Here is a 16,512-nt window from a genome sequence, read left to right on the forward strand (position 1 = left end):
GTACGCGCCTCAAAAGGATCAGGCCTGAATCATGTGACTACATAGGTCATTATCTTGAGGAAGAGCCCAATTGCGCCCCGCCTATATAAAAACTTCTCTCGTTAATCCGAACTCGGTTAATTCGAACACCCTGTTTATTCGAACCGACGTTTTGGTCCCGTCAACATCAGGCGTATAAAAAAGACTTTTTTTTTTTTAAATTCGAACTACGCGCAATTCAAACAAATTTTCAGTCGCTGTCAAGCTTGATTAACCGAGTGTCGGCTGTCGTCGGCCCGCGTGCGATTGGGTGTGGTTTTCGGTTGCGCTATACTCCCACGGAGACAGGACTAGTCGACATTGTTTACTCAGAAAAAAAAAAAATCCTCTGTGAGTCTCTCTTCGCAGGAAAAAAAAAGAAAACGAGTGGCTTAGCCACGCGGCTTTGTCCAGCGGTTTTGTTGTGCCAATATTTCTGAATATTTCTTGAATATTTATGAAGATATTTTTTTGAACATAACATGAGATTTGTTTGAATCCATGGCGACGCTGTAAAATTTTCTTTAGGCGACCTATACAGACAGTCTTAAGACATAAAAACTTTTTGGACGGTCTATAGAGATCTTATATGCAGTCCGTGTCAACCGAAATATTTGTAAGGGTGGCCCTCTCTAGAATTCTGCATTTGTGGTCGTGTTGTACACGTAGAGTAATGGTCCATGTAAGGTAACGTGGTCCATGTGAGGTGTAAAAGTAATCTTCTTTAAGTGCCTACATCCGGATCATTAAAATCTGGAATGAAAAAGAAAAAAAAATAACCTTGCTGTCATTTTGCACGCGCTCGCAGTAATCCCCTCGAATCGAGATGCACGCCATGCTTGCCTGTATTCCTGCGAGAAATTATTTTCCTAGCTCCTGTGTGGAGATCGATGAAAACTTTTGCCGGGATAGTTAGGCGGGCTTTCTAGAACACCATGGGTGCTAATGGAGCGTAGTGCGATCACTTTTAAAGCTTCACTGCTTTTTTCTTATGCCTGTCCTTGCATTAAAATCTCTCTTTTTGTTTTTATTTATTTCCGAAGTCACGAGAAGCCCCGTGAACCTGTTTCAACGTGGGCAGTAAGGACGAGAGGCTACACATTGCGGAACAGAGTCGATCAAGAAAACGCCAGCGAATGGTTGTTGACAAATAGCTTTGCAATTTGAAGAGAGTCGTCATCATAACCGAGAAAGCAGGCTGATCTTTCTTTTTGTTCTTCACCGCGTGTGAAAAACACCAAATATGTATATCCGGCAAGTATTCCTGTTTCAAACGGCGAGCAATATTTACTGACGATGCAAGCGGCAGCTTCCATCTACAACACACGTGCTCCGTATAGTTTAGTTATGCAGAGATTCGCGCGCTCCGGCCTGGGGCTGACGCGGCCAAATTCCTCCGAGCGCTTCGTTTCGTCGTCTGAAACACCGATGCTTTAATGCAAACAAGTTTCTGGCGTGCTGAGGTGTATCCAATCCCAACACGGCACACTCGCGACCATTCCACTTTCAGCGTGGTATGGCTGTGCGGTCTGGGTGATACAGGCATACGGCGCAGGCTCATGTTCCGTCTGCCGTCTGTCCAGTCTGTTCCGCGCGACAGACAGGACTTTGTACTTCATATTTCGATGTTCCTTTTTCCTTCGCAATACTGCCGCCTTAGGGAAACCCGGGGAAAAGGAAGTTCAAATACGCTAACACTGCTTTGGTAAAGGACAAGAAAAAGAAAAAAAAAAGATAAGGGACAAAAGGAACATAGGACCGGCCGTATCGCGGAGCGCACTTTGGGCGGTTGAAATGGGCCGACATCATCGCAAACGGCGTTGCGGGGTGGATAGTGCCAGCTGCTGCTGCGCCGTATTGTTACGAACGACGTCGACGGGCATTTTCGCGTCGGTTCTCAGGGCTCTATACGCAAGCACTTACAGCGTCTGCGGTAGGCCGACGACTATGTCCGGAGGGATGACTCGAATGCAGCGGGAACCCAGTGGGCCTCTGTGCTCCCCTCATTTGCGCCTGTCTCAGAACTGCCCCAGAACTTGCCCTTCACTTCAACGAGCGCTTACACTCTAAATAGGCCAATGCGGGAGTAAAAAAGGAGTAAGTTGTCCTCTTCCTTGAGGGGCAGGGTATGCTGCTTCTGATGTTTTGGAGTAGATTTCGATCTCGAAATATACGAAATGCTTACTCTTGGCAACGGAGGTATATTCCCACTGCAAAGCGTAGCAATTTGATGCAGTTAAAGATCCCCAGGTGGTCGAAATTATTCCGGAGCCTTCCACTACGGCACCTATTCTTCCTTTCTTCTTTCACTCCCTCCTTTATCCCTTCCCTTATGGCGCGGTTCAGGTGTCCAAAGATATATGAGACAGATACTGCGCCATTCCCTTTCTCCAAAAACCAATTATTATTATTATTAGCAATGGGAGGAAGGTTTTGATCGCGGCACCGGATATCATGAGGTAAGCAAATAGACGAGGTTGAAAGCTCGGCTAAAATCTTCGTAACTGCTGAACTACGCGTCTTTTGAGGAGGGAATTTCTTTCCGTTGCAATCCGTAAGTGTTCCGTATTTTTAGTGATGGGAATCTACCCCACGGCTTGGGCAGTATACCTGCCTCTTAAAGGGAGTGCGCTGGGGGACGGTTTACTCCCTTTTTATTCCTTTCGTGTTTAGAGTATACTTGCGTAGGTTTTATTTTCAGTCAAGGCTGGTTAATAAGGTACCAAAGGAGGCCTCGCAGGTCGTGCACTTGGTGCAGCAAAGGGAACATTGCAGAAGGGGTGGTTGCGACTGTGGTTTATTGAAATTAATTTGTACAGAAGGAAGTCCCAAAGTAGAAACTGAAAGGGGTGACCTCCTGTTATTAACTGCGTCTATGACGCATGATAAAAATATGGCACATATCAACTACATAGCGGAAAACAGGTGCAGTGGGAATTAATATTCAAAGCAAAAAATTTCAATAAACATGCTCAATTTTACACACATATTTAGAAACACGGCGAAAAATATAACACAATAGTAATTAAAAGCACTAGAGCAATAAAAGCAATGCACAGTAAATACAGGGTTCATTGGCATGGTAATGGAGGGTAATTAAAATTTAAATCCTTTTTCAAGTTTTTATGGAATGATGCTTCGGTACGGGATGATTTAATGATCTTGGGAAGCGAGTTCCAGACAGTGATTGCTGAAAATAAAGCGGATTGTTTGCCATAACTAGTTTAGTTTTGACTTTCGGAAGTAAGCTCGCAGCGCCACACAAATGGACAATATTCCGCGATTCGAAGGCGGCACTGCAGTCTCTACTGTCACCTCTACGACGCGGACCGCACGAACAACTAATCTTCCATATTGCAGAGACGTTACACCATGTAAGTGATGCCGGCCATGAAATAACGTTCCAGTGGCTTCCAAGTCACTGTGGGATTATCGGCAATGAACGGGCGGATCACGCTGCCCGCTCAGCCCATACTGAGGAGCGCCACGTCCCAATTCCTCTTTCTAGAACTGACGCGGCACGGAAGCTCCGCCTACTTGCTCGGCAGTGCACCGAGTCGCAATGGAATGAGCCACATTTAAGAAATACGTGACTGTACTCACTTGATCCAACATTAAGTCTTCGAGCGCCATCACAGCTTCGCCGTAGAGACGCCACGCTTTTATATCGACTTTGGTTGGGTGTTGCCTTTACTAAAGCCTATGCCTTCCGCATAGGGATGACCGACACCCCAACCCGTGACCACTGCGGCCATGAAGAATCAATTGGCCATATATTGTGCTCCTGCCCGCAGTACAGTCCACAGAGGGCATGCCTTAGCCACGAACTTGACCAACTGGACGACCAACCGCTATCCGAAAAAAGAATTCTACAACATCGAAAGGACCTACCGTCGCAGAAGAAGGCCGTGCAAGCGCTTTTGCGCTTCTTGCAATCTACCGACCTGTGTGAAAGAAGTTAAATGGAACGCCTTGTGTGTGTGTGTGTCTCCACGTGTGCACGTTCCTTTTTTTTTTGCGTTTTCCTCTCTGTCATCTTTCTAACCCCTATCCCCCATCCCCAGTGTAGGGTAGCTAACCGGAGACTCACATCTGGTTAACCTCCCTGCGTTTCCTTTTCATGCTCTCTCTCTCTCTCTAGTATTATTAACGTCAGACAAATGTGAAAGAGTAAAAATGTGGATAGTAGTGCTATTGTGACTGCTGTTTATTTATTATTTCATTTGTTACTTGCCTAAAGTAACCTGAGGACCAGCAGAGACTACATCAAACGCAGGTGGCATGAAACGACAATGCATGCGACCTACAGACCATATCAAACAGAAATGACGCGCAGATTGCGAACGAAAGGGAAACGAAAGCACAATTGGAAAGACACGATCTCTCAGGTGACATAATCTTTGGAGGCACTCCCGGCTTTGATGTTATTGGAAAATATGCCGATAAGCAATTCTCTGTAATGAAAAGCAATGCTACTGTATGAGATACGAAGAATTTACCATTGCGCGTTTCAGTTTAATGGAAAAGAGACCATTTATTATTTCCTAACAAACGGAGGGAGTGTCTTTTATTGTTATGCATTCTTTTAAGCGTTCGATCACGCATTTGTGGCCTTCCTCATATGTGCGCTTGCAGGCGCTCGCAAGTGTTTGGGCGAGTTTGTTTTCTTCGTGTGTGGTAGTATTCTGAGTGTTGAGTGGAGTGTTGACTGTTTGTTGAGTTTTCTGAGTGGAGGTACCCCGCACCTACACCAGTTGTAATTAAGGCGCGTTTATACTCCGGTGTCCTCGGCGCCGGCGAGCGCCGACGGTGGCCAGTCTAAAGTCCCTAGTCTATTCAGGAGCTTTAGGTCAGTCACGTCAGGCTGGCGACGCCGCGCCAGGTCCGAATTCGGCCCTCCTACAGTCCGACCGCTCCGACGCGGCTCAGCGGCTGCGCCAGCAGTAGCGCATGCGCAGATTGCGCAGAACGCTCCACGCGCCATCTCTTGTAGAATTGCGAAGCAGCGCCGCCCCGACAAGAGGCGGAACCGGTCTGGACGGCCCGGTGGCGGTTGGCGCACTCGGCGCGAAATAGAGACATGCTCCAAGTCTCCGCAAGTGCGGTCAGAGTGCGCCGAAGCCGCCGAACGCGTCGGCGGTCAAGTGCAGTTGGAGCATTGAGGATCTCGCTTTGGCCGACGTGACGTCAACGCGCCTTAATAACGAACGTCTTGCAAGGCGCTGCGGCTCGAACAACTAGCGGTACAGTCCAGGTACAGACCAGAGGCAGCGGTCAGTCCAGAGCCCGCACGAGGGACGGAGCGTTCGGCGCTTCTCGTCGTCTTCTTCGTTAAGTGCCAGGCTCTGAAGATTCTGGAGCCGAAGGTCAGTACAGTTTCGTTGTGTGCATTAAATGTGTGCGCTTGTGCGAACGCTTGTGTCCTCTTCCTTTATTATTTCCCCTGACTGGCCTCTCCTGGAACACGTGATAGCACGGGAAAAAATTTTGAACACGAACAAATTTCCCCGCCAAGACGCCAGGAGCAGGAAATGACTCTAAGCAGACATGACATAAGTGCTCGGTCTCCGCTGTTTGGTGGCCATATTGGTCAGAATACTCGCTACGTACATGTGACAAAACACTACAAATCACGCGTTCATTGCTGTTGCAGGTTAATCCAGGGATAGCAGGGATTAGTCCGCAACTTCTTTATTCACCCGGTTACCCTCAAGATGTAAAAAAGGCAGCAAGCTGGAAGCCTACTGACGCACAACTGAAGCCCGGAAACATCTTGCGCAAGACTGCACGACCTTTCTCGAGACGATGTGCCCTGCGAGAACGTTGCACGCAGTTCCGCTACATTCGCTTACCCCGCCTAAAGCCTTTAAATGCTACACAACGTTTAGCATGCTAAAGGCGACGTTCTGTGCTAATTCCACCTGCGAAGCACCATCAGTGAAAAACATCAATGAGGTGTAGTAGCGTTTTGCGCAATGTACTAGACAATTTTTCGTTTCACTGCAGTTCAACCTCCAGCTGCCTGAGCAGAAGCATAACTGTAGAAGAGAACACAACCATCACTTCGGCGGCCACTGTGAGTGAGTGGGAAAACGTTTAATGCATAGAGGAAATAGCAGTTGGTTGGGTGCGCCCTCATTCCAGGAGACCATTGGCTGTTGCCGCCGCTCTTGCCCGTTTCAACAGCGAAAGCTGATCTTCCGAATGTGGGCTGGACAGCGTTGCCTGTCTCCCAGTCCTCAGTTGTTGGGTTATTGGTTCTTCGAATAACTGAATTGTTCTGACATGCCCATTCCGAATGGTATAAGTTAGCCACTTCACCACAGAAAGCGCAATCCGGATTGTACGAATTTGGAAGCGTATAGCTGTGTAACAGTGCGCCACGCGTCTCCGGGGGTCCGCTATCTCTGGCGGCATCTGCCCTTTGTGGGACCCCGGAGGCGCTTGAGCAAGAGGCTGTATGGCACCAGGAACCGTCGGGTGTCGGGGGCCAACGCTCATTAGGGGTCCGAATGCCGACAGCCTGGACGTCGTCTTTATTCGCGCGCCGACAAGCATTCGACTGGTCAAGAGGACTGGCGGTGATCTGCATGAAGTGAACGGCCCATTTGCAGAGTCGGCAGGAAAACAATCCTCACCTCCTTCCGTTCTCCCCTCCCTTCGGACTAAGCTGCCCGCGTTCGGCGACGCTGTGGACATGAGCATGCGCCACATTGGAGAGTCCAGCCCAGTTAGGCTGTCGAGACGCAACAGCAGCTGAACACCCCGCAAAAATGACAGGGGCGCCGGCTGTGGGGGGAACGAGCCAAGGTGGCGGGAGGTCCGGGGAAGACCGAGAATCCGGCAGGCGCCGGCGATGAGAGGGGGGGGGGGGGGCCAGGGAGACACTGCAGCCTGGGAAGATGGATCGCCCGAATGGACGGGGAAACAAGGAAGGCGGGGCAGTAGAGAGAGAGGAGCAAGGCCCGAGACGACACCGCTGAGCAGCTGTTCCTCCGGCACCCTGAGCGCCCAAGCCATCGGGGAAAAGCTGTGCCTCAGCGAACGAACAAGGCCCACTCCGCAGTCCAGCAGCATATATGCTTGGCCACCCCAGCCTCTTTCCCTTCCTTTACGGACATGTGACAATTCTTTCCTCAAAAACCAATTTCGATTTAAGGAGTTCCCGGGTTCGAACCCGACCGCGGCGGCTGCGTTTTTATGAAGGAAAAACGCTAAGGCGCCCGTGTGCTGTGCGATGTCAGCGCACGTTGAAGATCCCCAGGTGGTCGAAATTATTCCGGAGCCCTCCACTACGGCACCTCTTCTTCCTTTCTTCTTTCGCTCCCTCCTTTATCCCTTTCCGTACGGCGCGGTTCAGGTGTCCAACGATATATGAGACAGATACTGCGCCATTTCCTTTCCACCAAAAAACAATTATTATTATTATTATTCAAGCGGCTACGTCAAACTGAGGAATGTCGTACTAGTAGCTACCGCTGTAAATGAGAGAGAGATAGATGGCGGTGGAGTCGACTCTGTTTTGCTGTTTTGCTCTTACGCAACGAGCTTGTCTCTACACTTTGTCCGCGACTGCCCCAAGTTTATACGCGGAATTTCAATGCCAAAGCGCGTTGCACGGCCACGCCTGTCGCGTTCGACGCAGTCTCACTCTGGCCTTAGCATGTTATCAACAACGCCCACCGCCGTGTGTCGAGTTTAGAATGAGCGCTGAGGATGAGACCATTTCATTTAATTCCGCAAATAATGTGATGCGGAATAACGCGCGCACCCGCACTTCGAACACTGCCCGTTCGGAATTTCAAAGCAAGGCCGGGAGGTCCGGCATCTGCTTTGCAAATGCAATTCACACGCTGCGAGGCCCCTTTGGGCTGGAGCTTTCCGATCGACCCACCAGGTGGCTCGTAAACTCCGGCCGAGCAAACTCCGCTCTGGTCGCGGCCACCGTACCGCACGGCACACTGCGTACTGAAGTTGTTGGACAGAAGGAGAAGAAAGACAAAAGAAGAAGCGAACAAGAAAACAGGAGGCGCTTAAGCTCGCCGCGGTGTATACTGTTTCCATTTGAAAGTTCACGCCGTGGCTGATCGATGGAGCCCAAGGTCTCGTGTGGGGCTCGAAACAGGCGCTAGCCGAGCTGGTGCTTGAATGCGAAGAATCGTTTCGACACTTCGGTCCTTGCATCCTGGTGCCATCAATAACCCCCCCTGATGGCCTCGAGAGCCGCGCTCGAGCTTCCTTCGCACCATGGCGTCGTCGAAACGGGAGCGAATGCGAACCGAGCTTTGCGAAACGATCGCGTGCTGATAAGCTGGCGACAACAAAACCGGCGCTATGGGGACGCGTGGTGCTAGTTTAGGCAATCGTATATAACCCTAACCAATCCTCCGGTTGTTTTGCTTTTCCTGCTGTGTTGCTTCGTACCGTAGAAACGCTACACTGCTGTCGCGTTATCTTCCGCGCACACGCTGTCCTGTCCAAAACTGAGGCAATGCAAACGTCGTGGTAGGCGTAGCAGAGCCAGGCAGAGAGGATCGACTGGGATGTTTTCGCCGACTACCGCTCGGTGGTGCCACTGGTAAGCGCTTAGTCGATCGACGCGATCTTCAAAGAGGCGCAAAATTTGCGGCGCCCATTTTCAAGCTCAGTGGCGGTGCTAAAAAAAAACAAAACATCTGACAGTTTTGCAGGAACTATGACCAATGCTCAACTTTTCTGGCGTTGAAACTAAAAAGTAACTTGAAAGTAATTTTCATTACTTAAGGCACGAATTGTAATGTCATTGCTTTTTGAGACCAGTAATTTGTAATGTAATTACTTCCGCGAGATTTTCAGGAAGGTAATTAGCAGTGTAATTTAATTAATTTTCAAAAGTAAATTTGTTATGTATGACACACACACACACACACACACACACACACACACACACACACACACACACACACACACACACACACACACACACACACACACACACACACACACACACACACACACACACACACACACACACACACACGTATATATAAACCAACATCCACCGAGACCACCTCTCTGACTTTTCATGCATTCAGAAGCCAGCTCGAATTTATAAAACTTTATTCCACGAATACTAGGGCAGTATAATATACGCCTTTAAGCTACAGAAAAATGCGGTGGCTCTGCCCAAGGTCGCCACAGCATACTTTTTCTTTCTTTCTTTCTTTCTTTCTTTCTTTCTTTCTTTCTTTCTTTCTTTCTTTCTTTCTTTCTTTCTTTCTTACAGTCTTTGTTCCCCTTTGCTTCCTTCCTCCCTTTCTTCTTCTTTGTTTCTTTCCTTTTCTTCTTTCCTCGTTTTCCCCTTTCATGAAATGGAGGAGGTCCTATTCGCGCTCGGCCTCTCGCACACCGGGCCTAATACTCTCTGCGAAAGCTTACGGGTTGCCTTCTTGCTGGTTCTAATCAGTGCGCACTAGTAGCTTCCCAATCTCATCACCGTGGCGAGCGCGATGAGGAGGCCGAAAATGATTGCGAAGCACACGACTCGCCCCCATTGTCCACCGTGGGCGTGCGGAGCATTCTATAACGTACACGGCTCCGACTGCGCGCACGCGAGCTCCGAGGTTTGGAACTCGATATATGCTTCGGTAGCAGCGCGTTGTTCTGGGACGTCTTTGACGAGCAAACCAGTGGGGGAACTGCTACCACCAAGTGAGGATCGTTGCATTTTTAAGAAAAGCCAATCACCTCGCTATCACAACACCTGCAAGGCATCCAAAACACATTGAAGACAACGAAGCCACGGCGGTGCAATGCAAAAAAGCGTAATTCTTAGTTCGGCGACTAAGTTTTCACTTGCTTGCTTCTGCACAGAATACCTTGGCTTTAAATGCAGCGCGTAAGTGTGGGTCTTTTTCATTTAGATGTGATGCAAGGACATGTTGACATCTGACTACTCGTTATAAGTTAATAGGGGTTTACTTTAGTTTGATTTATATGCTGCTTTTGGACCTTGCAGTGGCGTTGTAGTTGACCGTGCTTAACAAAGAGAATCTTTCGAATAAACTTCGAAGAACAGTTAACATTTGGCCCGTGCCTTGAATGGTGTCTTCTTTCACCAGACCCATTTGTGAAAACCAAGTGCCCTCTTGTGATTGTTTGTGAGAAAAAGTGCTGTAGAAAGTACACGTCTATCAACGACACACATACACATAACACAAGGGCAACGACGAACAAAAAAAAACAATTTCCGGGCCTAACCTAAGTGCTTGGCGTTCTTGGTCAGCGCAAAAAGACGGTCTCAGCGTCGGGAAGCGATAGCGGCCTGAACCAAATCCCGCCGGGAACCTCGCCACCAAACTTCTCCTGGTCTCCTTTTCCACGTGACCACATAAAGATAAAGAAAACTCTTCAAAGCGGCCGGCCTTCCTGGCGAGCCATTCCTCTGGGCAAAGGTGGCTATCAGGTGAATGGAGCCGAGACACGAATCGGCGGAGGTGGAAAAAGAAAAAAAAAATTACGAAATACCTAAATACGCGCAGTAAGAGAGATGAAATTTGCAGCAGGTGACAACGCGCTTCTTTGCTGTCTTTCTGGTGCCTTTGTTAGTGGCGAGGACGCCACGGAACGGCAATGACGGTAAGAGTGTTGTGTGCCGGCCTCTAGCGGCTGTGTGTGTAACGAGGGCTGGTCGATGATACTTGCAGGCTCGACGCGGGCGCTGATCTCTCGTAGTCGCTACGAGCGTTGGTTTCTCGTTCCGTAATGCAGCGCCTGATAGAGGAAGCTTGTAAAGCACGAAAAAAGGGGCCCGTAGTGTATCCACCCGGGAAAGTTGCTAAGTAGTGCTAGAACAAGAGAGCTGCTTGGTTTGTGCTGGAGCTACCTGAGTGATGTAACTTAATGGATTGCAGACCGGTCACCTTTGTCCAAATTGCTGCGGTTTCAACGTGGCATTCTGGAACGAAAAAAAAAAACAGCACAGGGAGAGAGAAAGTGAGAGAGAGGCAAAATGCTAGGCTACTCAAGTGTAAGTATAGAAGGTAGAGTAACAGTTCCTGCGTTCTCGTAACAAGTAAATAATGTACGACGCTTTTATATCTGTAAGCTGGCAGAAAATAAACCTTAATTTCAGGTGCTGTCGGCTACTGAGCTGGAGTAGCTGGGGTCGAACCCGACCGCGGCGGCAACGTTTCGATGAATAATAATAATAATAATTGGTTTTTGGGGAAAGGAAATGGCGCAGTATCTGTCTCATATATCGTTGGACACCTGAACCACGCCGTAAGGGAAGGGATAAGGGAGGGAGTGAAAGAAGAAAGGAGGAAGGAGGGGCCGTAGTGGAGGGCTCCGGAATAATTTCGATCACCTGGGGATCTTTAACGTGCACTGACATCGCACAGCACACGTTAAAGATCCCCAGGTGGTCGAAATTATTCCGGAGCCCTCCGAAACGCAAGATGTGCCCATGTGCTTTGCGATGTCAGTTCACGTTAAAGATCCCCAGGTGGTAGAAATTATTCCGGAGCCCTCCACTACGGCACCTCTTACTCCCTTTCATTTTTCGCTTCCTTCTTTAGTCCTTCCACGATGTCGGTTCAAACGGCGCGCACAGACAAGGACGGGCAGTGAAGAAGACGAAAACAGTGCCGAGTTTCAACTGAGCTTTATTGAAAAAAATTGACAAGTCCTGCTCTGCAAGAACAAGGTCTGAATGCGTTAGCAATCAGTTGACCACGCTATTTTTCAAACCACTGCAAACCCCTTTTGTTGGCTATTGCAAAAACCTTCATTTATTCTCTCTTTACTTCTGCTGAACCACTGACACCATTTCCGCTACCGTCTTGTTCACACTGCATCACTCATACATTGTTGCTTTTATTCGCAGCAGTGGCGCGTGTAAGACACTGTTTAAGACACCCCAAGGCATTGCCCATTTTGGCAGGGCGGTGTTTGGCGCGAGGGCGATGCGACTGGGAGACGCGCAGAGGTTTTAGAGGCGAGCGCGTGGTAGCTTTTCATGACGTCAACGCAGGCGGAGTTTGCATACGTCATCCACCTTCTGTTCGCTCACGCCGCCTAGGACAACGTCATGGAACGTTCAGCCGCTACTGCTGCCTTTCCGCACAGACTGCCACTCGTCGCTACTATGAGCTTCCGTACGCGGACGAGAAATTCCCGGGCTCGAATCCGACCCGCGAAACGTTTTTTATCTGGGATTTTTTCTGTTTGTGTGGCACACAAGGAGCAGGCACAGACCGCTGAAACCACTCACCGCAGCCAGTAATGCTAGCGAATTGAAAAAAGGGACATTTATGAGCAGCTTCTGTGACATGGGATGCAGTACAAGTCAAAACGTCATATTATACGTGCTTTCTGAAACCATTATTAAAATAGGGCGCTCGACTACTGAGCCGGAGTTCCCGGGTTCGAACCCGACCGCGGCGGCTGCGTTTTTATGGAGGAAAAACGCTAAGGCGCCCGTGTGCTGTGCGATGTCAGTGCACGTTAAAGATCCCCAGGTGGTCGAAATTGTTCCGGAGCCCTCCACTACGGCACCTATTTCTTCCTTTCTTCTTTCACTCCCTCCCTTATCCCTTCCCATACGGCGCGGTTCAGGTGTCCAACGATATATGATACAGATACTGCGTCATTTCCTTTCCCCAAAAACCAATTATTATTATTAAAACACAATGGTTGAAAAAGCCGCCGCGGTTGGCTCAGTGGCTATGGTGCTCGGCTGCTGACCCGAAAGACGCGGCCGCGGCGGTCGAATTTCGATGGAGCCGAAATTCTAGAGGCCCGTGTACTGTGCGACGTTAGTGCACGGTAAAAAACCCCAGGAGGTCGAAATTTCCGTCGCCCTTCACTACGTCGTCCTTCATAGCGTGAGTCGTTTTGGGACGTAAAACGCCATAAACCTAAACCAAACAATGGCTAAATAACAAAACGGTGAAAAGAGTGTGAATAGTGACGAACCAAAAGACATAGCATGGTCAGTGTGTACATGGGCTTCCGTTGTTATGAAACAAGTGCCTTCCGAAACTAGTGTTGCGTTCAACAGCGTGGGAAAATGGTAAAAAAATGAAAACAAATCAAATGACATAGCAGGGTCGAGCTCTACATGGGCTTCCGTTGTCAATAAAAACAAGAAAGGATTAAAAACTATAAAAGCATAAGAAACAGTATGGCATCACACTTTAAAACCCCCTTAATACCCGAAAGGACTAGCCCGTTAACTGAATGTCGAGCCTTATGTGTGTGCTTCCGCTACCTGCAGAAATCCTAGTTCTTTGTCGAGGAGCATTACGGACGCTGCGCTGAAGCACACGCCCCCCCCCCCCCCCCCCCCCTTTTTTTTTTCTGTTTTGATGGCTTCTTTCTGCTTCTATAATTTCTCTTATCTGCTTTTTGCTCCTACTTATGATCGTTGTTCTTTGAAACCTGGGCATGCATTCTTTGCAGTTGCTGCAGTACAGAGCGATATTTCGGTCGCGTAAATTTCTATTGAGCAGGTTTTCGACGTTATTATTGTGCTCTTGGAGCCGGTAGATAAGGCACCAGCCCGTTTGTTCAGTGTAGCATTTCCCGCAGCTCAACGGGATTTCATAGACCAGACCTGTGCTACATGGTATAAAAGGAGTTTATTTTGTCACATTGTGTTCGATATACTGTGAAAGTAGGGTATCACAACCAGGCTTAGTTTCCGTTTGCTTTCCGCCGAGTTAAGCGTGGTTTCCTTGCTATGTCTTTTAATTTCCCTATAAATACCTTCAGCCGCTAAGATGATAAGCTGTTCCGTGTTGCCGGATTCTCTCAACCTATTAGGCTCTTGACTAAAGCTCCCTTCCATGGTGTGCGGACAGCTCGGCCCATTCGAAACTGGGGAAACGTGGTGAAATAGGCAACAGAGTAAACTTGGAAGTGGTCTTTTCTGCACCGGATAAATTGTCTAGGCTTTTCAACGTTACTCAAACGTGTGGCGTAAAGCGAACACAATGTGCCAAAATACACCAAACTCTTTTCAAAGGTCTGGTCTATGAAATCCCGTTAAGCTGCGGGAAATACGACATTGCACAAACGGGCCGGTGCCTTAACGACCGGCTCCGAGAACAGGATAATAGCCTCGAAAACCTGCGCAAAAGAAATTTACGCGAATGAAATCTTGCTCTGCATTGCAGCAACCGCAAAGAATGCATGCCCTGGTTTCAAATAACAACGAAACCAAGGAGCATAGCGGATGTCTTTTTTTCTTAATTTGTAGTTTTAACCAGTGGGAGATTAATAAAAGCAGAAGAAAAAACAACCACAAGCCGCTGCTGGGATCCGAACCAACGACCTCAGAGCTTCGCGTCCGGTGCTGTACCAAATGAGCTACGGCGACGGCTGTCTATACTTCTGATTCCGTGGGTATTTATGTGCAGTGTAACCGAACCTTGAGAGTGTTCACCAGCGCCACCCTCGTCCATAGCGACGGATGTAGTACGTCCTGTGTTACCGCGAGTGCCACGCAGGAACGTGGTCGAACGTCTATGCGAGAACCCTCTTATGCTACCTATGGCATCAAGACTGCCAGATTCGAGGCCCTCGTTGAACTATTCAGCTGACAAGGGAATGAAAAGAGGTGTTCGTTACGACATACATGACGGAGGCCAACAGTCACTGGAACCGAGGAGCATAGAGGATTCCATTCCATAGTTGGTAAGGCATGCCAAGTTTAACCAGAATAGAACCGGCGAGATGGCTAGGGGTGGGAGGAAAGGTGGCCGCATTGTCAGGTGCGGGTGACGCATTACCTCAAACTGGCGAGAGCAGCCAGGTTGGTCTCATATCGAGAAGGCTTCAGTGCGTTATCTTTCCCGTGCACGACGTACCAGAATTAAACGTTTACTGAAAGACAATTGATAGAGTATTTTATAAGGCTTTAAAACAACCGACGAACAGCACTCGTGTTTTATTGTGGTCTTTGAGGAATTGCGTTCATGCCTTAATAAAATTTTGATACATTTACCGCGTATAACTTAACATATGAGCCAACTTTAGATATGAACATAACCCAAAGATTCTTCACATCTGGAAGCGCTAATTGCGAATTTAGGCACTTCTTTCTGATATCATCATCGAAAATTTTGTTTTGAAGTGCATTTTTCTGAGAGCGATTGATAATAGCGCCAATTTTATCATGCATTTGTTTGATACTTCTCTTTAAGATGAGTGAACTTAACTTACTGTGTTATACTGCGATCACTGCTGTATTGTGTGATCTCCTAGTCACACTTTATGCTCTCATAAAGCAACTTTTTCGCCAGGGGACTCGCAACCTCGCGCAGAAAATAAGGACTTCACATAGCTTGCTCCTGCAAAAATCAAGAGTGGCTGAAGTAACTACTTTCTGCCGTCCGCTGTTCAGCATAGGCAGCCATCTTTCATATACACAGGCCTGCAACGTGCAGCGGCATGCATGCGTACCGTCGAAGCATACCGGCTGCCAGAGCGAGAGGCGACAATGTCTGATTTGCAGCACCCTAATCATTGCGGAACGCTTTTCGTGGGCTGCGGAGGCGTCGCGGAGCCCGGGGACCCCGTATTCAGCAAGTGCACGTTTTGCAAGTGTTGCCTAATGGCTGCATCGGCGAAGGATACTGCTACTCGATGCGTGTGTCGCTATTGGCCGAGCCGTGCTGACTCGCCTTCCGGAATGGTGTGCCGACATCAGCAGATGCGTCTTCCCCCGCAGGCACGGTATAAACCGCGAGAACGCGTGAGCATATAATGATCGGATTAGCTTGGATTGCACTCTTGCGCACTCTGCCATACGCTTGCTTTTCCTCTGTCATCACTTCTTCCCGCAGCTCCGTGTTGTGGGCGTTTCGATCGAATCCCTCATATTGCGTGCAAGCCGATGGAAGCTTATAGATGGGTTGGTTTCGGGGAATCCCTAACTGATTACCCTATAGGATCTCTCTGTATTAGACTTCCTGGCCCTCCGCAGCATATGCATGCGGAGGCACCAATCAACGCTGTGGCACGGCGCAGCGTTGATTAAAAGTAACCGGCCAGGAGAGAAGCAAAGGTTGTGAACAAAAAACGAGAACCCCAACCACAAATTTCTGATTCGTTAGCTTGAATGGCGAATGACGACCGGGCTATCCGGATCTCTTCCGAGCAATGCTTTATTCGGCTTTGCGTTAAGCTCGCTGGACAAACAGAACAAGCCTGACATATTCTGGCCGGCTGATTACTTGACCTCCGGGATAAGCCTTGCGAAATGACATATTTGTAGATGGGCAGCGTCTCTGCTGGGCCAACCGTAATTGTTCAGTGGCAGTAATTGACTTCCTTTCTTCTTTCACTCCCTCTACCCTTCCCTTACGGCGCGGTTCAGGTGTCCAACGATATATGAGACAGATACTGCGCCATTTCCTTTCCCCCCAAAACCAATTATTATTATTATTAATTGACTTACTGCGGAGCAACAAAGACAGTGGTGGAATGTATGTTTCACAGGGACGTTTA

This window comes from Amblyomma americanum, chromosome 3, assembly GCF_052857255.1.
Source record: "Amblyomma americanum isolate KBUSLIRL-KWMA chromosome 3, ASM5285725v1, whole genome shotgun sequence".
NCBI classification, from domain to species: Eukaryota; Metazoa; Arthropoda; class Arachnida; order Ixodida; family Ixodidae; genus Amblyomma; species Amblyomma americanum.